The 4,761-nt window shown below is 44.2% G+C and overlaps 1 non-coding gene across 1 annotated transcript; it reads right to left on the reverse strand.

Annotated features, from left to right (window-relative positions):
- Positions 1–2,639: 2,639 nt before the first annotated feature.
- On the reverse strand, positions 2,640–2,746 carry LOC118487836. The gene has a single exon (XR_004882779.1). It is a non-coding gene; the product is annotated as a small nucleolar RNA R71 (small nucleolar RNA).
- Positions 2,747–4,761: the final 2,015 nt, after the last annotated feature.

Here is a 4,761-nt window from a genome sequence, read left to right on the forward strand (position 1 = left end):
AACTATCAGGTTTACCCTCACATCGTCAGGTGGAATATCAGATCGGTATCATGCCAGAAGCAGCCCTTATTACTGATGTGTGTAAAATGCAACATATAAATCACATCAATTAAGGCATAAAACTAACCCTTTTTAAGTGCTAATGTTGGAAAAAGAGTGTTTTTGTCTTCCTTTTGTATTTTCAGGATGAAATGAGCTCAAAATCACAAAAGAAGCAAAAAGACAACTAATTCTACCATAAATACAAGAAAAGGAACAAAAGTAGACTGCCCGGACCCTCAACGGCACCTCCCAAAGCAAAGGAGAAGAAACAGAGTCTGAACACGCCCCGTGTCCAGCGAACACGGGGGCGTGCCCAGGAAGCAGCAGAAAAGACAAACCAGTAGAAGCTTCCATTGCCCACCACGGGGCCGTGTCCAGCGGGCACGGGGGCGTGGTGAAAGTACAGCAGGCGCATTAATTGTAATTCGCAATTACAATTAATGAAGAGAGAAAATGTCAGACGGGCACGGGGCCGTGTCCAGCGGACACGGGGCCGTGTCCAGCCTTCTGTTCAGCCTATAAATAGAGGAGCTTGGCTTCATTTTCTCTCATCCCTTGGCACACCACCTCTCTCACACCTCATCCACCACCCACCACCACCATAACACCATCATCGACCACCATCATCCATTGTCCATCGTAGAGTGTGTGAGTCGTCTCGGGATCCAAGATTGATCGTAAGAGTTCTTGACAATCAAGGCCATGTTTGCCTAAGTCTCTTACATCACTTGGTGAAGACAAGTGTTTAGTATAATACTTTTTATTTTTAATCTTTTGCACTTTTTATTTGGTTTTGTATTAATGACTTTAATAACTAGTTACTTATGTTGAAGGTGATCTTTCCTTATCGTTTGTCCGTGGTGTTTGGCATTATTTTACTGTCTATATAAAATAAAAGATTTTCACCATTCATATCTCCACGGTCTATATGGAGGTATGTTGGCTACCTGGTCGGGGGTTAAGGGAACGGTTTGGTAAGGGTCCTGCCCTTGTTCAGCGTTTAGAGGTCCTGCTTGGGACCTGGGTCAAATTTAGTAGGATCTCCTTCAATGCCCATAGGTATTGGATGGCGGGGATCCAAACTCTTTGACCCCCTCATAAGTTAACTACTATTAATACTATAACCCGGCTATTTAGGACTGTATCCCTGCTGACTCAGACTACTTAGCCGAGGGTAACGTCACCGCCAAAAGCGGGGCCTACCACAATTTGCATTAATAACTTAATTCATTATCTTTCAATAATCCGACCCTTTAGGATTGTATCCTTGCTGACTCAAACTACTGGGTTGAGGGTAACGTCGCCTTCAAAAGAGGGGCCTACTACAATAACTAAGATAATCTCTTAAACAAGTGCAAAAGTGCGAAAATAATCAAAGGTTATACTAATACACGTGTCGGATCCAAGTGATTCATCATGTCTATCTGTTTTTATTTTATTTTTATTTTCAGCATTTAGTTAATTTTTATTTTTCTTAGTTTAAAACATTTTTCTAACCTTTTTGATTTGATTAGACGTTGAGGATAAACCGGTACTAAAAGCTCTTGTGTCCTTGGACGACCTCGGTATCTTACCAACACTATACTACGTCCACGATGGGTGCACTTGCCCATATGTGTGTTTAGTGTTAGTGAATATCGTGTTTTATAAATTTAAAACTTGGCTAAAAGTGTAAAAAGGGCTTAAATACTCATCAAAATTATATACACACCGACACACATCAAGTTTTTTGGCGCCGTTGCCGGGGACACAAGGATTTTAAGAAAGTTAGGAATCAACGGCCTAATCATATTTTTATTTTTCTTTATTTTTTTAGGATTTTTTCTTAGATTTTCAGCTTCTGCAGAGCTCAGCACGGGGCCGTGCCTGGTCGGACACGGGCCGTGCTCAGCATTGTTACTGGCAGTTTTTTGTTTTTCAAGTTACAGAAGGCTGACCACGGGGCCGTGTCCAACTTCCAGTAACTGGGATCTGAAAAACAATCACTGTAACTCCGACCACGGGGCCGTGTTCACTCAACACGGGGCCGTGGTGAACCTTCTGACCAACATTCTTTTCTGTTTTTATTGCAGGACTTGGAACCCGACGCCAACCTCTCGTAGTGTATGAGCTCCAGTTCCAATAAAGACATAAAAGAACCATTAGAAGAACCCGAACGCTTTCTCAGAAAAAGGTTAAAAGCCAAAAACCAAGAGAAGGTTTCAGGTGATCCACCTCCGATGGCGGACCAACATACCCTTATGGATTATCTACGGCCCACCGTAGGTAATCTAGGCGCCGCTATCAATGCTCCGAATGTCGAAGCCAATAACTTCGAGCTTCGACCGCATTTGATACAAATGCTCCAAAACTCCGCAACCTTCCACGGGCTTGCGGACGAGGATCCCCATCTACATATAACTAATTTCTTAGAAATATGTGATACCTTTCGGATCAATGGAGCATCAAACGACGCCATCCGCCTCCGTATGTTTCCATTCTCGCTAAAAGACCGAGCGAAAGCTTGGCTCAACGCCCTCCCAGCTGGTTCGGTAAACACCTGGGATGAACTAGCCCAAAAATTTCTATATAAGTATTTCCCTCCTGCTAAAACTGCTAAATTAATGGCTGAAATTAATACATACTCACAAGAGGACGGGGAATCCTTATATGAAACTTGGGAAAGGTTCAAGGAGCTATTACGCAAGTGTCCCCATCACGGCCTCGCAATATGGCAACAAGTATCCACTTTCTACAATGGATTGTTGCCACACACTAGGCAGACACTTGATTCTAGCTCCGGGGGACTTCTAGGTAACTGACGGCCACATGAAATATATAATTAGATTGAGGAAATTGCTCAAACCAATTTTCAATGGCACACCCCCTGGGGAAATAAGTCTATCGCCCCGGGCGCCCATAAGGTCGACGAAAGCACTTCTTTACAAGCCCAAATCGAGGCCCTTTCTTCAAAAATAAAAAAATTAGAAATGACAAAAACAGTCTCGGTTATGGCTTGTGAAGGGTGTGGTGGGTCACATGAAAATTGGAGTTGCATGAAAGAAACGGACGATCAACAAGAAATGGTAAACTACATTGATAATAGACCTAGGCCGTCGGGTCCTCCAACGGGAACTTACAACCAAGGATGGCGAAACCACCCAAACCTTGGTTGGAGGGAACCCGGCAATAGTAGTAACCAACAAACCCAACGAACAAACTTTCAGCAATCAAGAAATGAGTCACAAAATTTCACTCAACAACAAGGTGGACGAGAAAGGCTCGAAGATACTATATCTCGCCTCGTCTCTGACACTGATAAGAAAAATTCGGAAAGATTTCTACAATTAGAGTCTAATTTTAGGAATCAACAAGCTAGCATTCAAAACATAGAAAAACAAATAAATCAAATAGCTCAAAACTTTTCCGAGAGACCACAAGGCGCATTACCTAGCAATACCGAAACAAACCCAAAGGCGCAAGTTCACCTCATCACACTACGAAACCACACCGTGGGGCCTGCAGAAGTACCGCCTCCTACGGAAGAAACAATGCCAACACCTCTGCAGGAAAAGAACTCTCCTCCATCACCAGAGCCTACCAAGGCTCCTCGAGTTCCGTACCCCGGTAGGTTAATTCGTCAAAAAACCAATGAGCAATTCGCAAAGTTCGAAAGTCTATTAAAACAATTGCATGTCAATATTCCTTTTATCGATGTCCTAACCCAAATGCCCAAATACTCTAAATTTATGAGGGACTTCCTTACCCATAAAAAGAAAATTGAGAATTTGCAATTAGTTAATTTAGGCGAAGAATGCTCTGCCCTCGTACTCAATAAACTTCCCCAAAAGAAAATCGATCCCGGAAGTTTCACGATTCCATGCTCAATAGGGGAATCACCCGTTCGCAATGCCTTGGCCGACCTAGGGGCTAGCATTAACCTCATGCCCTCATCAATGTTCAAAAGGCTTGGCTTGGGAACCACGAGCCCTACAAAAATAAGCATACAACTCGCTGATCGATCCGTCAAGTTCCCACAAGGTGTCATCGAGAACGTCTTGGTAAGGGTAAGCAGATTCGTTTATCCAGTTGACTTTGTCATACTCGATATGGAGGAAGACACCGAGGTCCCCCTTATACTAGGGAGACCTTTCCTTGCCACAGCGCAAGCAGTGGTAGACATGAATGACGGCACACTCACTTTGAAGTATGGGGATGATGAGGTGAAGTTCGGAGTTGGGAAGAAAATAGAGGACGACGACCCAGTCAATTACATGAAGGTTATTGATTCGAGCCTGGATGCCGCTCTCCGACGGTGTAACATGGGAAGCCAGGCATCCCACTCAGAAGATATATAACCTCGACTCGGGTCTAGCCAAGGACCCTTATAAACGTGGCGCACCACGGAGGCATTCCGCGGAACTATCCTTAGTTTAGTTTAATCTTTTAGTTTTTGCAGAATAAAACACACTCATGGTGGTAATGGATGAAAAAGGGAACGAGAAAAATGGAACCATGCAAGAAGAACAGAGCAACCCGACAAAAATCTCCATCACAGAAGGCTCAACACGGGCCGTGCCCAACCAACACGGCCCCGTGCTGAGCCCCTGCAGAAAATCACCCAGTTCAGGTAACTGGACACGGGCCGTGTTCAGCAGACACGCCCCCGTGTCCAGGCTTCTGTTTCAATTCTCAATTTTTTTGTTACTGGCACTTGACCACGGGGCCGTGCCCGGTCAA

Source organism: Helianthus annuus, chromosome 15 (genome assembly GCF_002127325.2).
Source record: "Helianthus annuus cultivar XRQ/B chromosome 15, HanXRQr2.0-SUNRISE, whole genome shotgun sequence".
NCBI lineage: Eukaryota > Viridiplantae > Streptophyta > Magnoliopsida > Asterales > Asteraceae > Helianthus > Helianthus annuus.